The sequence below is a fragment of the Argiope bruennichi genome, chromosome 8 (assembly GCF_947563725.1).
Source record: "Argiope bruennichi chromosome 8, qqArgBrue1.1, whole genome shotgun sequence".
Lineage (NCBI taxonomy): Eukaryota > Metazoa > Arthropoda > Arachnida > Araneae > Araneidae > Argiope > Argiope bruennichi.
In genome coordinates, this window is record NC_079158.1 from 86241268 (window position 1) to 86262425 (window position 21158).

General features: G+C 29.4%; 1 long non-coding RNA gene across 1 annotated transcript; it reads right to left on the minus strand.

The window, feature by feature from the left end:
* Nucleotides 1-14462: 14462 nt before the first annotated feature.
* On the minus strand, nucleotides 14463-20660 carry LOC129981817 (uncharacterized). Its single transcript, XR_008785371.1, has 3 exons — nucleotides 20531-20660; nucleotides 17578-17744; nucleotides 14463-14951 (listed from the first exon to the last, which is right to left on the minus strand). It is a non-coding gene; the product is annotated as an uncharacterized LOC129981817 (long non-coding RNA).
* Nucleotides 20661-21158: the final 498 nt, after the last annotated feature.

Sequence of the window (21158 nt, forward strand, 5' to 3'; positions counted from 1 at the left end):
TTGTAATTTAAGCAGACAAATATTTTCTTTATTTTTACAGATTGCGAGCATTCGCGTGCTCGCACAAAGACCACCACCATTATTATTAGATGAGATTTCAGTTGAAATATCCAAATTATTGGAGATTTCGCAATCAATAATTACCTTAATACCACTGCAGAGTAACAGGAATAGTTTTATTCGATTTATTCCTTTAATTAATAGAATTACTTCTGATCTGGAATGATTAATGAATATGACACTAAAATATTTCTCATTAACACAATTTGTTCCTTTAAGAACATTTTTAGTTCATGTATGTTCTTTTTTAATAACTCTTCATTATATAAAAACATTGTAATCGTCTATCACGAGTAATATTTTATTCATAAAGCTCATGGATCACAATAATAAAGATAACAAGAGTGATTTTTAAAAATACATTTGAAAGTTTTTATCTATTGCCATAATTTTATCCATATTTTTTTTTATTAATATCATTCAAGTAGACAAATAAGTTTAACCAAAAATGAAATAATCATCAAATGCAAACATTATTAGCAGTATTCTATGATTGACCATTATCATAAAATAAATTAAACGTTCTATGAAAAACGAAAAAGCATCTCTACAGAAACATATTTATAATCTTACAAAATCTGGTTTTATTTTTTATGAATAACTTTCGATGAGAAAAATATTCATCAAATTGTAAGGGATTGCATTTTAAGAAATGAGGCAGAAATAAAGTGTTAATTTCCAAACATTTAAATGGAAAATTGAGCGGTGGAATCCTTTTTTAATCAATTATTAAATTTTAGAAAAATATTTAATCTATATATAAGTTTAAATTAAACTGGTGAAACAAATTTTATTTTTTGATGAATTAATGTAAGAGAGAATTTGCCAATTTCCAATATTAATTTTTTTAAACATTATGGAGCAAGATGATTATTTATAAAATCAGATTTAAATAGGTTTCATATTAATATTTTTTTGCTCAACCCTAATTTATGAAGAGTTTAAAGTGATATTTTTTTCTTTCAATAATTTATCAAAGGGGAATATCAAATTAATTATACTTTATCAATTGGAAATTTTGAATACGAAAGTACTTAATATATATTAAATTTATCTGCAGGTTTATTCTCGGAAAGAAAAACAGTTATTTTTTGATTTCTTTGATAAAAATATAGCAATTTTAAAAAGCATATTGCAAAAAATCATTCAGATAAAAGCAAGTTTCAGACTACGGAATGTGGCAATATTATATACAAATGACATTTTTTTTATTAAGTATTTCCATCTTTAAGCAAGTAAATAGAAAGAAAAATATATTTTCTTAAAGAATTTTTTTGAATTAATAAAAATTAATGAAATCAATTTGAAAATAGTTTTATTTAAAATTGCATGTTAAAAATAAAATTAAATAAAGATATAAGTTATTATTTAAATCAAATTGTTATTGTATTTCTTGGAGAGTTATTCATTCCTTTTCTTGAGGAACCAAAAGGAAAACCATTTAAATTGGTATTTTTAATGTATTCCGTCTTTCATACGACAATAGCAAATTAGTTTCATAAAAACTTAATATTTAGTAACCATTTAACGATTTGACAAATTTCGAATTGTATTTGCTTTTAATCATTCTACGAATAAATCAAACATCTCAATTATATCATATATAATTTAAGACTAAGAAAGGTTTCTCATTGTAGCTCTTAAAGTGAATATATTAGGCACCATTAGAGAAAAGAATTATGTGAATCATTCTTGATAATGTGAATAAAATCATCGAATCCTTAAATCTGTTAACACTGAAAGCACCCAAATATCTTTTCTATGAAGTTTGGGCTGGTCCTCGGCATGTTTCTTCAGAATTGGTTACATCTGCGAAATTTCTTCTCCGACAAAGCGAAAGAAATATCGAATATCGCTATTAACATTTCCTTTTCCTTTCGTCACGTGAATGTGATTAAGTGCATGAAGAGCATGTTCTGTTTTTAACAAGAGTTCACCCCAGGTTCCAGATGGTTTTGGTGAACAGGAAGGGTTTGAGTCCTTCAACGGATGTCCGAACATATATTTGCTAAACAGTTTTCAGTTTAGCAGCGTCTTTTGTTCATAATTTCTTTAAGGCATTAAAGAAGATAATTTTTTTTTTAACTTTGGAAGAGTAACGGGCATTCTAATATTCTAAGGATTGGGTATGAAATGTCTTTAAATGTATAAGTGTTATAAGTGAATGAAACTGAAAACGGATTAAACTGTTTGAAATCAAAATTTCCTTCTTGTACTCTTCCAACTGTGTGCAACAACTTATTTATACTCTTTCGCAGGTAGGTAGGTAGGTAGGCAGGCAGGCAGGAAGGTAGATAGGCAGGTAAGAAGGAATATGTTTTCAAGAAAGAAACATTAAGAAAAAGGGTTATTTGAATTTTTAAAGAATGCATATTGATAATTCTGTTGTATTTAAGATAAAGAGTTCGTTTACATGTCCTCTCTAATCGAATTTCAGCAACCTCATTCTGTACAATTATTATTAGGCATATAATAGGAAATAAATCTTAGTATAGAAAATGCTCTTTAGTATTGTTTGCGTCAATAAAACAATAGTTTTTTTTTTATATTGATCCTCCAACCTATGAGCCATATTTATTAAAATATTCTTTAGATACGAACATTTCGAATGACAGGTCCCAACTTTCGACTAAAGTTGAGTGGATTACCAAAATTTCAATATTTTATAAAAATGCATGATTTTTGATCATTGAATTCATTAAATCAAACAATATACGCTTCTCAGCTACCAGAGTTTCGCCCAATTTGATTAGTATTAAATGATATAATTACTGATTATCCGAAAAAAATGATATTGAAAAAAAACTTTATTAAGACTGATTTGATTGCCGAAGAAATAATTATTTTCCTTTAAATTTGAAAGCTGTAGTGTCGAGAAGATCTTACTTAATGATTCCTTCTGAACAAATGTATATATGTTTAAAATGCTTTCAAATGTTTACAATGCTTTCGTCCGATTAAAAAAAATGTTAAGCTTCGGCAAAAAAATTCTGATTAACACATTTATTGTTGTCCTGAATTTCTGAAAATGAAATTCTCATGCCCTACATATCACTGGTGCCCTCACTGCAATTAAAGAGTTAATTGAATCTTAATCACTTACACCTTAAATTAAGATTTATTTTTCTGACAAAAACTAGACCTATTTAATATATTGAAAAAATGGCTTACAGCTTCTGTAACAGTATGAGTTATAATTACTAACAATATTTGAAACTTAAAAATGTATTGGTGTAGAAACTATTAAGAAACCGAGTTAAATATGTATTTCATCTTTAATCCCTGCTGATCTTCAGAGAGAACTAGTTTGTTCAGTACTTGAACAGTCGAACGATTTTATATATATTCCAAATATTGTAAAAATACTTCATGTTACTTTATTTTCTGGTTGAACAAAACTATTTCGGAACTATTCAGAAGATTCCTTTGAAGCAAATCTTACAGTTTTAATAACCAATAATAAGACTAAATTATTTTTAGTTTTAGACACATAGCAAACGGCAAACTCGACTTACTATGGATTGCAGACATTTCATTTGTTTCTGAATTCCTCATTGCGTGCAAGCCAGAACAGGAAATTTCCCTTGCGTCAATCTCATATACTCAGCCAATATTTGGTAGAAGCTAACGCTACTGCAATTCGAATAGGAACGTTAACTCATCAAGCTATCACGACTTATTTGATATATATATAACAATGGAGTACGTACTCAAAATATATCAAAGAAGCGCATAATTAAATTTGCAATGAGTTTGCTTCCAAGAGAACTTGACTCAATCATTATGCAAAGAAATATTCAAAAAGTCGGACATTTGAATTCTGTCTCAAAAAATAGAATATAGCTTTGTTTTCAGTACTATTTTCAGCGAAGTAGTACTATTTAATTTACGATAATTATTTAAATGGAATTGAACCTCAGATTTGTAAAAATATAATTACATCAAGAATTAGCACTCTTGGGAAACTAAACTCATCTTTATTATTTTAAATTATCCTATACATTTCCTCAAACATATTCTTTTGCACAATATGGAGTATTTCAAATTATAAACAATTTGTTTAATATATATAGGTCTTATACCTAAAAGCAAACCATACGATAATGAAGTATTTTGCTTTACTTCAGAACTCGTAGTTTATTTTCTTATTTCTCTGCATTTAACCTCCTTTACTATAAATGTACAACTATTTACCAAAGAAATAGAAAGGCATAAATTTTATTAAATCCGCGCACACACACACACACTGAGTTATTATATAATTATTAATGTTAATTTCTATACAACCGAGATAATTTAAACAATTAATGAATTATTTTTCCCGTAAATATTTTTCAGTTTAAAATTATATGAATTTTTTTTTACTGTTTAAATTGAGAAATTTAGAGAGGTAACATTTTAATACTTTTAAGTTCATATGACCTTTAATAACAGTGATACACATTGAATTCCAGTGGTTGTACTTCATGCAATATATCATTCAATTTAAAATGTAACAAGCCTTAAATAGACATCAATACGAGAATGAAATAAAGGGCAAGTTTAATTCCAAAGCTGCAAATAACTCGGGGAAATTAACAAAATCAGTTATAAATATTATGATTATATGACAGTCGCAGACGGGTTCTATAACAGGGTGATCTAAAGTAGAAGGTTATTACTATTCGCTCATTCCAATTATTGAAACGTGGAAAGATTAAACAATTAGAAGTTCAATTAGGCAGTTGGCGTTTATACAAACTTGGTTAGAACGCATCAATTGCGTTCTAACCAAGTTTCTTTTTAACTATGTTTATTGGAAATGATCTTTATACTCACCCAATTTCAGCGTCTTATTAATTCTTGTGAGGCACAAAAATTATAGCGTTCCAATATGAGAATGAAGAATTGATCGTGCGCGTCATTACCTTTCACAAATTGCAGAGATGACTGGTCATGTCGTTCATTACATATGCCATTTATATACTACTGTAAAAGATGCACGCATTTAATTGGTTTCACATGATTTCAATAGTGGCTTGCAAATGGCATCTTATAATCTTTCAATCGGATTCTGTATTATGATTATAGCACATAAAGTCACTTGTCATCGGCATTCCAGTTAATGTAGAATTATTTGCATCATACTCTTACGACTTCCTATAAAAGTAACGTAAACTTTCCAATAAAACCTATTGATACGTTATTTAATCTTAATAGTGAGAAATGATATGAAAGATGATCCATTAATAAATCTCATTTTTAAACAGTATCATTAATACTGATACAATAGCTGATATCCACACCATTAGAAAGGCAGACGCTTTCAATCTAAAGAATTTTTTTTAAAGGATTTAAAGATTTATATAGATAGTTGTAGTTAACAAATGAAATACTAACTAATGTAATTAAAATATTTAGTAAAATTCCTAGATATAGTAAAATTGTTTAAAATTTTGCAAATAAACCAAGACGTTATGAAATTAAATTTTCATAGGATTCCCAACTTCGGAAACACTCTTAAGGAGCCGTATGGAACTTAACATTATGCATTAAAACTTTAAAATGTTTGGATTTTATTAAATTTGCATAGTAAAAAATCCAAATTGCATCTGTTATTACTGAACCTTGAAAAATATTGTAATTTTTTTTATGAAAAGTGATTGCACATTAACTTTTAGTTATTTCATTCAATCCTCTACAAAACAAATTCGGGACTTCTACATACTAATTTTTCTGGTTTTATTTTCATAAGTCGCAATCTACATTAGTTACGAAAACAAATTTCGTAGTTAATCAGTTAATCTCGCAAATAAAGTTTCATTAAGGTCAATATTAAAGGATGCAATGATTATTGATACAAAGATGAATCACTATGCTTCTAAAGTAAAAACGCTATTTTGCACAAAACATTCTTAAATTCTTTTAAGATTTAAATTATAGAATCATTTTTTTCCGAAAGTGGCTAGTTGTAACATGAAATAACTTGTTTACAAATGCAAGTTAAAATGACATTTGTATTATGGTTTGGTTTGTTTAAAACAAATAAAATCTACGAGTATAAAGAAGTTACTTTGCAACTTATTTGAAATTTCTACAAGACCTTAACGTCAACATTACGCTGGGATCGATCGCAAAAGTGTATTTAGTTTTGTAGTGCAATGACTATAGATTTTTGAAAACCATGTGGAGTATTTAGAATATTGATTTAAAAATATTTAATTTTTATTTTAATCCTAGAATTATGGAAATTTTAACTTTATACATGAAATAGGATTCCTAAATTTGAATACTTAATAATCGGAATCTTTGCAAAACAAGGTTAATTTAGTCTATTTCAGTTTTTATGCCTCTTTCCAGCAAATTTTAGACTTTAAAAACTTATACTTAAGGTGCTTTAAAAATATTCCGATGATAAAAAGATATCAGCAGCAGATAGAAAACTGAAGTCTATTCATTACTAATATTCCCTGTAAATATTTTGAAATAAGAATATTGGATAGACTACAATAGTAACTATTCAAATAACTTGGACATCTGATGAAAGAACTAATGACGAGATTCATAGTCTTGAAAAATGTCTACTTACAATAAATTTTATGCATCTCATTTTTGAAATTGATGAATATCGGTATACGTATTTATAGTAATATAGAATTTACTTTTTATAGTAATTTTTTTTACAAGATTAGAAAATTAAGTTATTACGGCAACTTTAAAAATTTGAATTGTTCTGGTATTTCTAATTTAATTGCTGAAAATTTATTGTACCAGCTTACCACTATTCATTCATGCATACTGTTCCAAATCAAGTGAAGACACCTTAATTCAATTCAAAAATTCACAATTTGTCAATTTCGCCTAGTCTGCAGAATAAGAGTTTAATGAAAGGCACATTCAAAGAGGATGAAGTACCAGAATTGAGGTATAACCTAAAAATAACAATTTTATCTGAAATTACATTTAAATTTCATGAGTAGCTTCAGCATTCCCATTCAAGGGAAATCTTTATCGGTAAGTTCAGGAAAAGACGCGAGAAAATTGGAAACAATGCAATTTCCATATTATGTTAAGATAGCATAATTACGTAGCCGAATAAGGCATAAACTTTCTATTAATACATGTATATTAAAGATTTGAAAACAAAGACAGTAAGAGCTACAGAATAAGGAGAAACGGGTTTATTTCTCAAACATTTACATCATGTCAAAACAATTCAAATTCACTTGAAAATTTAAAGTACAAAAGAACATGAACAATTAGAAAACTTGATATTTACAAGAAAATTCGCTTTTATCACAATGAATCTTAAGACAAATGAACTCGGATTAGAAAAGAAACGTGCATTCCATGTGAAGAATTTTAAATTTAAGTTTTCAATGATTATTAGAGCTTACCAATAGTCATTGTAATAGTAAAGAATTGAGAAAGAATTTATAAGCAAAACATGTACTCAAATGTTGCCAGTAAGTTGGAAACAAGAGAGCATTACAAACCAAACTATTTACATTCATATGAAATCTCCGAAAATGTCAATGTTAGCTAAAGATATTGCACTTTATTCCATGATAAACAATATTTAGCACGTCATAGAAAGTATTGTAACAAAACATTCCATTGAGAAATTACAACAAGGTTCGAAATTGCTAAATCTAGAGCCTGAAAGTCGAGCAGTGCTCAAGGTTTGAGAATACTAAACACTGGAAACCAAAATGCACAGGTCATTAAAGATATAGAATAAATTAAAGGCAATATTTACAAAATTCGGTTTATTATGAAACGTCAAATATGTCGCAAAATAATTAACGAGAAACAATCTTCATTGAGTTGAGTGCAATTTTAAGTAAAACTTGCACAGTAAAGTCTTTTTCAAGACATTAATAGTTTATGTAACATTCAATATACGAAGATTGACAATAGTTATACACAAAAATACGCATTCATGCTCATGACTGCACTTAACATCGATCTTGAATGCACAAATTCATATTTCATTGAATTAATATTCAAATAATTTGTTTTCAGAAACGTTAAAATAATCTAGAAAATCACAAAGTATTTTCTGCATTTCTTGGCAAAATTGACCATACATTAAAAAGTACGAATTCTTTAAGAATGCTATATGCCAATTAAATTGGAGAAATGGTGATTATTGCAATAAAGACCTATGCACAGACAAGTGCTTAATGTTCTTAAGCACATTTCACTTTAAGAACAATGAAATTGTTAAAATAACATCACAATTAAAAGATTAATATTGCTATATTATGATTTACTATTTTTCAAAAAATGCGAAGTAATTTATTTCAGTTTTTCTACAAAAATTACAAGTAAAGACTCAATTTAAAAAGAGTAAGAATCTAATGCATTTTAATTTATGAAGTTTGAAAAATTAACAAATGAAGGCTGGACGATGTATTTGAAAACTAACAAATCTTGTTCAATCTCTACGCCGAGGATACAGAAATAAAGACTTAATTGTAGGTTTTCTACCATTGTGTCCAGGAATTGGTGAAACACGATTGATGTGAAAGCCAATTTACATGAAGTTTACGTCTTTATATTAAAGCAAGAGTTTTATTTGATTTAAATCCTATGCTTAATTTTTAATTCGAAAATTGTGGCGAAAGTTATGTAGAAAATCGTTTTGATTTGAAAGACATTTCTCTGTGTAAAAAATGTTTTAATACACATTTATTGAAGTAAATGGAACAGTAAAAATTTACTTCCTATATATGTTTGTTAAATGCAGCTTACTCGATTTGATAAGGGGGGGAGAGGAAATGGATTTTATCAAAGGATTTCATTTGCCTGTGAAACGTATCCGAATGATTCAGATTAACATTAAATACGAATTTATTATGATTTAACGTTTATATATGGTATTAATTGTGGGGAAAGAAATACAATCGCGAAGATGAAATGAAGCTAAAAAAGAATCTAACAAATTTCAATTTGACAATATCGTCTTTATTACGAACTTAAGAGTTTCCAAGTTTAAGATTCAATAAATAGACTCGTCTATCTGAAACTAAACAATTTAGAAATTAATCAATCTTTCATTGAAGTTTTACATTATAGAGGCAGTTCATTCATTCTGGCAAGAATGCAATATATTCGATTTTTCTTTTAATAAAATCGCCGTCCTATGCATCGGCAACTAATAATGAAAAAATGGATAGATAGCATTGCTCGATATCGAAATTTGCGGTTTTAAAACATTCATAAATCGTTGATCCGATATATATTAAGATACCAGCAAAACTAATGGAATTGCTACGTTTGCTCCTTAAGTTATAGATTTTACCGATGTGCCTAAAGATCAGTAATTTTAGAATTAGTAGACATTGAAAGTATCTTTTAAAATTTGTGCGCGGTTTTAACAAAATAGCTTTTATTTATACATTTGAAAAATTTCAAATCCCAAGGCATTTTCAATTCCGATGGTGATCAGGCATCGAATTAAGAATGCCTTTAGGAATATGGAGACTATCAGTGACTGGCTAGCACAGTCTCTGGCAATCTATTCCTAATAGTTTTATTGAATATTAAAATGGAAACTAGATTTTTAAATGTAATTGCCATCATAAATTAGTTTATTACATCTATTGAAAATCAAAAGATTCAATTCCGAAAGTTTTGCTTGGTAAATGAGAATTTTAGAAACCAACGATACTAGTACGTAAAACTTGCAAGTCCTTCTGAATGAGGTTTGAATAATGAACCTCTTAAAATTACTCTCGTTAACCTAGAAATTTCAGTACATTCCAATTGATCTTCTATTCCCTAAACGTCTGCGAAAATATTTTTATAACCAGGGAAACCAAGAATTTTAACATTGAGCTTAAACAAAACTACGTTAAAAATTTCGAATGTTTGATTTAAAAATTAAACTTATAATTTTAGCTAAGAAATGAATAACCTTTTAAGTTCAAGATACGCTTAATACACAATTTTAGACAATTGTGGAAACGAGATTATCAGCTTCTCGATTTTAAAGGAAATTAGTTTTCCTACTTGGTCAATAAAATTGCTAGCTTGAAACATTCTATGAAATGAAGTGCTTATTCTCTGACTAATTATCACGATGAACAGTAAAAAGATTCAATGGATTAGTTATCTTGCAATGCAACATGAAATCTTAAATTATTAGTTTAGAGTTGGTTAATAAACGTGAACCAGACAAATCCAATCAATTTTAAAAATCAAACATTTAGAAATAGCAGCTCTTTAGGAACAAAGTTAAGTATATCCCTGAAATTTATGCGTTCCATGTTTAAATAAGAAGGAAATGGCTTCGGCGCTATGGAATTAAAACCTTTAAATCGTTCTATGCTGCCCAAAATATAGGGTTGACGAGTAAAGAGAATCGTTATTCTACAGGTGAATAACTATTTCATTGAAATTACGTTTTATTTCTTAATTTTAAAGTAATTATTTAAAAATTAAATGAAACTTTGAAGTTAAGCACGCCTTAAATCAAAATTTCTAATTAGAAAATGGAAGGCGATAGAATCTAACACATGGTCTGTCCACTGACTTAAAAACATTTCGATCGTGATGTTGGCCAGGCACCACGACCAAAATGTTGGAGCTTGGAAGCGAGCAGTTTGCTTGCCGGCGATGCAAATGCCCGCTTTCAGGTAAATTAAAATGGAAGCGTCTGTTACCAAGAAATTTTAAAGCTGCAATTTGTAAAATTAAGATTCAAGCGAAGATAAACCTCAATAATTTAGATTTTAATTTTAACGAAGAAAAATTACTGCCTGCTTCACGACTTGGATTAAAAGCGTTGTGTTTCGAATTATCGATGAAGTAAAATACTCCACTTTCGTTGAAATAGCACTTTATATTGGTTAGATATTAAAGCGTACCGTATAACAAGGATTGATCGGATGAATGGTTAAATGGATAGTTCAGAAACTAAAATGTATTATATACATTTTATTTTAATGAGAAAGTTGTAAATATTTGTATAAACACTGTATAAAATAGTTTATTACTGAACAATTTAATGACGCTGAAAACGTTCAAAATTGGTTCCTCATTGTCACTAATAATCTTAAATATTAGGCTATTATAACCAAGCTATTAATAAAATAACGATGTAATTAAAGGGAATTCACTGCAACCTACGCATAATCGTCTTTTTGTTAGAACTTAAAATGAGAAATGGTAAAATGTTTAAGTTTTCACTGCAGTATGAAAATTGGGTACGTTTTTATCAATAGAAAAATAAATTGATCATTAAAATTATCAACCGTCTTCGATTATAATATAATGAAAGTTTAATTTGGTATAGTAAGCATTTATGGAAATTGTGTTTAATAGAGTACTAATACTTTGACTTCAGTTTGTAATATAATAAAAGGGCCATTTAGAAACAGTGGGTTGTCGTACGTGAACAATATCATAGCTGAATATTATTTTCAAATTTTCATGCTATTCCAAATGGAGGATGTTTGACTGACGAGGACTTAGTATGTGGCTACATATGCGATGGATCTTGCATTCTTTAATTCCGTAAAAGAACATAAATTAATTTTACGTGGATGACGGAACCGAGATTTATAATTGACGCAAATTCACAGTTAATTATTCATTTAAATTTTAAAATTTTCATTAACCTTTAAAATTACAATATTAATCGACAAGTAATGATGTATTCTAAAATTCAAGCATTTTCAATACTGTAACATACACCGTCCAGCCTTTGAGATAGTTTATAAAATTAAAAAATTTATTCACAGCATTAAAGTGCTTTATAAAATATTAATCTTTAAAGTAACAAAGGTATGCAGTTGAATAATAAATTCACAGTTTAAGTTGCGAGCTGAAATATATAATATATTAAGTTAAGTAACTGAAATATATTGACAGATATACAAAATTTTCAAATGATCCATCATAAAAACTAAATTGCTATATTCCATATTTCCAATCACAAGAACAAATCTAAACTTAAATACAGATTAATATAAGTAAGCATTCAAAATACAGATAACAAGAAAACTACTTTTAAGGTAATGGAAATTCTGCTTCCCGGTTGATTTGTAAAATTTGACAAATTCAGATCTAAATGATCTGATAGCCAAAGTATTGGGCAACAAAAGATTTCCTATTACATAGCATTTCAAACTAAACCAAACATTGAAAAGTACATACGATTATTTACAATATAACAAAATAACAAGTTTGATAAATGTTGAGTCCAATAGTTGTAAGGGAACTTCAAAATTTAAATATAATTTGAGTTTTATTGAAATTGAACATCAGTAGAAAAGAATAAAGTAAATAAAATTAACCTATGTGAATTAAGGCTTGAAGTGTTCATTTAAAGAATATTTCTCGTCTAAGAAATTTAAAAATTTTTCTAAACTTTAGAATTTAAATTTTAATATTAAGTTTAATATAAGTCCCGTCGTTGACGAGATTATAATTAAGCAATCCTCAATAAATTTTAGGTAAATATAAATGAAACGGACGATCCTTAAGTGTGCCAAAATTGAATAGATGCATCTAGCTTACTATAATAAAATTTCTTTTCAAATTTTGGATTTAAAAATGCTCTACTGCCGTAATGTTCGATTTCCAACTCGCCTAAATTCAATTTCGCAAATTCGTAACGCGTTTTAGATAGCCTTTCTTCGATAAAAAGATATCGAAGAAGCTTTACATTGAAGAAATGGTGACTGGAGATATTTTCGGTCCTTAATCATCATTAGTCCAAATAAGATCTTTGAATAGTGACATTAATATCAAATGCGAAAACGCGAAGCAAGGGATTCAGAACTCAGTAATTAAGCTTTTTCGCAAGCCTTTCCTAATTGCTATACAAGAGTCGGAAAAGTTGAATATACCAAATGTAAAGATTTGGTCATGAACTAAATAAAATCAATTGTACAAGAGTGATTTTCCATTTCCTAAGCTTCCATAAAGCATTACTAGAGAACCCAATTCATGTCGAATGAGGTCTAATTACAAATAAGATCCTTAGTTTAAACCGCGATTTTCAGGTGTCAAAATATTCCACAAGCATTGGAATCGCCAATGGATTAAAAACTGATTTACGATTTTATTGTTGAACTCGTGTTAAGCGCAGAGAATGAGAATTTTGTAATGAAATTTCCTAATGTTTTAATGGGAATCTTAAGTTAATCAAGTTTTATGAGCCCATGTATGCGTACCATTTCATTGATATTGCGTATCATTAAGAGCATGATGCTAACATATTTTCGCCGGTCTTTGATGCCGAGACTTTTAGGTAATCGGAGTTTTTAAATTCCGCTATCCATTACCAACGTATCAAGTATTAATTGCACTTTTCGGATTCCAATACATTTCAAGAGATCTTTTCCGCCTACCCTAGAAATATTAAACATATCCGCTATTCAAAACAATTTTAATAAAATCTAATATACCCAAATTATATTGCGACAACCCTCCAAACTCAATTTCATTCCTTGTACTTCAACCACCCAGTAACCACGTTAAATACCAACTCCTGGGGACCGCGACTTTCCGCTTAGGTTGCCGGTCCCAAACAACCTAAATGAAAAGTCAGCAGGGGCCGGCATTTTAACGGGTTAATCTCCCTTTTTTAAACCGTATACCACTACAACCATTTATCATTTTAGCTGCAAGAACCGAGCAAGTGCAATTTCTACTTTTCACATTGGAAATTATAACTATTAGTAGCCGTAATAGCAATAGAATTAATTTTTAAACTTAATCCGTCTTCTCAACCTAACACGAGTTTTCTTGAACTAGTTCCAACTAAAAATTTTACTGAGGAATTTCGCGTGTTCTTTTGTTTTCCTTTGAGAGATCAAACTGAAGTCGGAAGGTTTGGAATTTCACGATAAATCTAGATTGCATATAAATGCACGAGATTAAAAGTTTTGTATTTAACAGTATGTGGTTAAATTTTTTTCGTCCGATATGGGCTGATAAGAGCATTAATTCGTCTCTAGTATGCCCAATACATTTGAATGCAAGGCCGCTATGTCACTGAGTGAGCGACATCCTAAGTTTCATTAACAATCGTTTTGCTATTGCCGGGTCGATTTACTTTCGGATAGTTTACACTCGATAAGTACTCACAATTTTAGTTTAGTTAGTCCCGTTTTAAAGCACCGCTAGAGCTATTTCGGGGCGACCCTCGTAATTTTGAACCGTGGTCAGATGACGATTACGACACCTGAGCTGGCACCCACCTCTCCACACCACACCAGCGGGAGGACGTTTGGTCACGACGGATTTAATGTGCAACAGACCCCTTACACAACGGTTCTTCGGTGGAATCTGGTCACGAACCTCAAACCCTCCGGTTCCGAAACTGAAACCTTACCACCAGGCCACCGCGGCCCTTTTCACAATTTTTAGCAACCTAGAGAGGTAGAATAAACTTTGGAAATCGAACTTTCATCCTGCCCATCAAATGAGATTTAAGTTGGTGTAGAAGTCTTGCTTCCATTAAACACGTCCGTTTCATTTCACTTTTACAATAAATTAAAATATTTTGCTTATATGAAGTTTTGAACGAAGTTTAAATTTAAACTTTAAGTATCTGTCACTTAGAGGCTTAAGAATGTGATGAAGTTCCCTATATAACAATTTATTGACAAGTTTCTTTGAATTTTATAGTAAACTATATAAATTACATTTTCTTCACATGTCGGATTAGTGTAAATCAAGTGGCTCAACAACATGAATACATTTATTATAATTGAGACATTTTAAAGCTATAGACTATTATAACAGTTACTTGCTTTGGATGACCATGTAAGCACATCGGTTTCAGCATCTAGGCGATAATAAATTCCTTTCAGAATAAAAATCTTGAAGCACATCTCGATCAAATCAGTCCAATTTAGCACCTTCGACTGTTATTCATGAATGAATGTAGCTTCCTGAAAATTGCATTATATTTATACTCTGAAAAAATAATTTAATGAACAATTAAAAACTCAGTTAAAATAGAGTAATAATTAGGCAGTAATGAATTCTTTAGCACAGGGTAATTTCAAGCTTTGTTCTTATTTTGTAGGGAACACAGAAACAAATGCCATTTTAATTGTAATATTTTAAAAATGGTAAAACAATTTGCAGACAAATCCAGTAATATATGATCTTTATTAGATTGTGACAATTAAATAACCTTTTCTATACGGAGAAAATAGATAAGAGGCACGTCAAGTACTCTTCAAATCACCCTTTCTTTCATCTTTTCTATAAAAGATAACTTAAAGTACAATGAAAACAAACTTGTTTACCCAACTCAAAAAGGTTAATATTCGAGATAATCTCCAATTCCGTATTAAAAAAGGCGCGTTAGCTTTCGCCTGTATTTCCAGATTTCAAGGTGGCACTTTGGTTATCTACTTTACATATTTAAAAGGAAGCGTTTTGTAAGTATAACACCTGAAAATTGCACACAATAAGTGCAATTAAGCATCAATGATTAGTGGGTCATCAGTTATTGCAGTGCTCATTAGTAGACAATGAGCATGCACAGTTGAAAACTCGGTGCCTAGATTAAACTAAATCTATATCAAAGTAAACAGTTCACAAGGATAAACTAAGTAGCGCCTTAAAAATAACGAAGTTTATCTATTTTTGTAAAAACTAGATATTGCAATACTTGCAGATTCAAACCCTTAGCTTTATTTTGTTTAATCCCTGGCAAAAAACAAACGACACTTGTTTTCGAAATTCAAGTCGCTGATTTCTGAATTTGAATTGAACGTTAAGAGTAGAAACTGCTGCAAATGATTCAAACCACGATTGAAAATTTAAATTTATAAAAATAGTGGGTAGTGCGATTGTAAGAAACCAGATAATTCAGGTTGTTTCTTACTACAATTAAAAATTCTACAAGCATATTTTGATCCCTTAGATGCCAAATGATTTACAATTCCATACTTATGAAATCGTTTAGATTAAGCTTAACAGCGCTCCGAAAGTGGATTAAACGGTCACTAAAATCTAGTTTTTCAAGACGGAATATTAGAAATTAACATAAAATAAAGTTACTTTTCCTATTACAGTCATTAAGTGCACATAAAATTTTACAGATTGTATTAAAATTTAGAAATGATTATTTGTATATGTTGAAATATTGCATGATCGTTGAATTCTTTTCTGTACGGATTTTTAAGACTGCTATTCCATTATATATTAAATGGTTTGAATGGATTATGCAATTCATGCATATCTAAGAATGAAATTTTCAATACTCTTCGAATTGCACGATTGAATATTTAACGAAAATTTCGGATACTAAATCTCCTTTTGAAAGGTTCTCATGACTAGACATAATTTAATGTTAAACTATTTCTAAAAGATCATTAAAATGGGTGTCACAAAAATTTCAGTTAATTATCCTTTCAATATCTACGAAATGTAACGAAATTGACTTCGGAGCGCATTAGGACCTTGCGTCTGTATAAAAACAGGCGCTTCCGTTTCTGCATTCACGAGATTGCGCATAAAATGGTCAAGAATTTCGATCCTCCTTTTCGCATTCAATTTCTGTGGTTCCTATTCGTTTTATATCAACAGATAAAACCCTACAGACTCCCATTCATTTGATAAATGAAATCGTTATGCAACATATAAGCCTAATAGCCAAGATCATTACATGTCACGGAATACAGGATTGAAAAACTGACAATATAGCGCAGATTTTGAAAGCTGCAATCCAGAATACTATTTATACTTTAAAAGGAGATGAAAAAGTTTCTGCTGGCAAAACTTCCCGTAGAAATAACGCTTGTTACACTTCTGTCGAGTTATATTTTTCCTCAATCGGCGATTTCTAAAACTCATGCGTACAATAACCTATAAAAATATTTAACGTAAGATGCACAATCTTTGCAAAATTTCTACTCAACATTTGGTTAATTATGCCAAAATTAAGGTTCAAACACGAAGTAATATACCGAATTGACTAGTTTAGCATCCGAGAATTATTGAAGACATTTCAAAGACTCTTTCAAGATCAAGTACTTCCTTCAACACGTTATATATCTACATAAAACAAGACGTTTCATAGAGACTTAAAGATGAAACATTCAGTCATTTTTAACTCCATATTTCAGCTTTAATTTTGGCCCAGCTAAAATTAAAGATTTTAATTGTTCATAAATGTTTTGGAACTGGTTAATACCAACAAGTTTTGGAAATTCTTTAAATATATGGTCAGAATCGCACGAGTACAAATTCAACCGATGCTCTTTATAGAGCGCAAAAAGATCTAGTTAAAGTTACATCTGAAAATTTGAGACCGTTTTACGCTTTTAATTCAAGTTTAAATCCCTTTCGTAAATAAGTGAAATTTTATCCCAATTGAAAAGTAAGCTTCGAATCATTTATCCATTTGTTTAATTTGATCAGCTAGAAAAAATTGCAATGAGTTATTACTATCATGCATTGTGACTATTACAATTTGGCGTATCTAAATTTGTACTTGTAGCAGAATGCAAAATTAGGCATCTTGTAATATATCTAAAGAATTGTTTAATCTACATTTATTACCTTTAAAATAAACTCCTTTTGGGGTCCATTTCCTTAAAAATGGAATTTGTTTCGTTTCATACTAAAGCATCACAGTACGCATCAATCAGGATTTAATGAAACCAGTGATTGGTAGATGTCCATTGGAAACAGGTCTGAAGAAGTTTCAAGAGAATCTTGCCAAATTTCTGCAACATTGTAAGACTTGATAAGAATTATTTCAATACTATTAAGTTATTACGAAGCAAGTATATGAAGCTTAATTTACTAACAAAATTTAAACTTTAAAAGCACGATATTATTCCAGGTAGTTTCACTTCGATTTTGCACCCGCCTTCGGTTGAGAAAAGCAATATATTCATTAGTAATGCATTCATAACCGACTGTCGCTTTTGTGAAAGGAGATACCGAATATTTTCTACCGAACTTTATTTTCCGAAACTGTTTGAAGTTCCCGCTTTTAAACAAAATGCGAGAGTGAAAGTTAAGAATCTTCGTATAACAGTTCGGCATACAACAATTCCAGAAGTGACGAGTGCCCCTAAACACAGCACGAAACAAAAGTATGCAATTAAAACTGTGCCTAGGAGATTAAGACAATTTAGCAGTTTCATTTTCTTTATCCGATTAAATGCTACTTTTAGTTTTTGGAATATCATTCTACTTCAATTAAGATTACAAAATAATTAATGATAGTTGAGGGATTCAAAAGATTTATGCATCTATTATTTATAAGTCAATTTTTGTTGAGTAACGTAACTCCATGTGCGTTGATACCAAATTAAGAGTTCAACACATTCCGAACACATTTAGGAAAAATTGGATTTCTATCAAGGTTAACCTATTCAACAGGACCCCGAATTTAAAATTCAAAGATAACATTAATATCGGCGTTTTTAAATATTTTTCTTCATGGTATTCAATTTTTGAACTTATTTAATTTCTTAATGTCCATATGCGTTTTCCTGAAATTTGTCGATTTCATCTCCGCAAGAGGCTGCAATAATTAGAAATGAGTTTCATTTTTAAATATAGATTCCAATGAAATTTGAGACAATGACAAATTGTTCATCTTTTATCTAGAAAATTCATTTCAGGTACGAAATATAAAAGGCTTGTTTAATTAATCGAGAAATGCAAGTGTTTTACAGTAATACAAGCTAAAAATTAATCTACGATTTTTGCTTCGAATTATCATGACGTCAAAATATATCAATGATGTATTGGATTTGCATCGTGTTCATCTATATCTGCATAGTTCAGAAGTGGTTAATTAAAATAGCATAATTGTTAATTGACATTCATACATTTCCCATTGTAAAATGCACATTAATGTTTTGCAGGCACTAAAAGATTAAGCACAAATTCTCAATTTCATTTCTTCCTAAAAATATATTTCTTAGGAATTATTTAAAAAATTGCTTCTTAATATTAGAATCTTACGATAAACAAACGGTCCGATCGTATATAGTAAATATATTAGAGTTGATAAAAAATTCAGTCTCAGTTTAATTAGCTGATTTTCGCCTACCTTAGTATTTAACCAGTCACCCCATAGGGCATTTTGATCCCATCTCTCCCCCCCCCTCCTTTTTAAAAAGGCTTCTCATATTTACAAGTAATTAGAGAAGTGTTCGCCGATAAAACAAGACATCTAATTTTAGTAGTAGAAATAAGGGTGAAGTTGCCCCTAGTGTAAACAAGCATTCAGGATTCATTGAAGGTACACATAAGAATACAAAAACTAGCAGCAAAAACTATTGTAATGTTCCAACTGATAATGAATTTTTGAAAAGCGATTATGCTAAAGGAGTAGAACAGGACTCGATTAGAATTAAAGAAAATCTGCTTGAAAGTCCTTTTCATTTGAATTAATTGGAAATTTTTTTATATGAAATAAATTCTTATAATATGAAGAAGCATTTTAAAATTCATGCTAGAAACTCATCCATTTTTAAATAATGAATGACTACTTATAAATTAAAGCCAGTAGTTATGAATCTGCGAAATCTAAAGCTTACGTTTGCAAGAATATACAAGTTATAGAATATTTTATACTTTCAAAAGCAACTAGTTTGTCCTTAAATAACTAAAGTATAAAATTTATGTAAATATAATGGGGAAGAGACAAACTAAATTTTTAAATAAAATTAAAACTTTAGTCTGTCTTATACAATACATTTTCCCAAAATATATTGTGATTATATTTTGGTCTAACTACTCAATAAAATAAAGATTATATCTGACAGCCTGATTAAAGAAATTAATGCATAAGGGCCAATATCCCAAAAATGGATAATTGAATTAAAGGCATGTTGTACTATATTTGCCTCGTACTATTACAGCATTGATTGACTAATGCATTGCAGGATTTCATGAAAACTATTCTCTTCATTTCGGAAAAGGTTGTATCCAATTAAAAATACCTCAGTTAAATATCAACATACATGTTTTAAAACAAGAAAAGTGTACAGCTAAACGCATTCACATAAAATAGAAAGCCGTTAATATAGAAAATAAAAACGTACGCTACCGTAACTAGAGAAAGTCAAATGCATGTGCAGTAAAATAAACAGATTGGTATTATAAAGCTCATTTCACATTTTAATGAGATTTAACAATATATCGATATTTAGAAACCAGCAACTTGAGAAAATAACTCCTAAATAAAGGAATCAACAGACGATACCCATAAGACAGGTTCGCGATTCAAAATGTCGGACATATCCTTACGTTTCGAGTAATTTTTATTTTCATGAGACATCTCAAATATTTATAAGCGTTTACAGGAATAGATAAAACGAGTTTAAATTATAAACAGGTTTCATTATTAATACACTTTTATTAACAGCTATTATGCAAGATATTGATAACCATCTATAAGAAGCGTTTTTATAGCGCATCTGACTGACACAATAACCATACTAAAACTTAGGTTGAACAAATAAAAATGGAAATAAAAAATAGTACTTACCTGAAAATCGAACGATTATTTCAGCATCAGATTTCACAACGAAAAACATCGATTCGCAGAATTAAAAATCGTAAAATAACATTCTTCAAGCAAGAGATAAAGGAGTCTCCTCAAATACATCTCTTTTAAAATTTTGCAAAACACAAAAACATGGAATAGCAAATCTGTTTTAATATAGCTTCAAAAATTACCAACCAATCATAATAACTCTGATCCATTTTCTTCGCTTCTACCGTACGGAATAGATTTGCATAAAGTTAATTGCTCTGCAGTTTGTTTGTAAAGCACAGTGGCAGAGTGAAAGAAGCCTTGCATTGATTTCTAAGAATAACTCATTCGAAATTCGATTATCGTGATGATATATAGTTCACGCTATGTAATTAGGGAAACGTTAAATCCTACATCTTTTAGTAATTTATATGCTAATTTGTAACACTTCATATATAAAAATCAATAAATATGAACTTAATGGAAAGGTGTAACTACATAAAAGAATACCAAAACACTCTTCATATTTTTTTTTTAAATATCGAAGGACATTATTATGATCAATCCGTATTATTATATTATTTTAAGTGGATATATTTACCATTGGTTTTCCATATCTATTGTCTAATAAATATAAAGT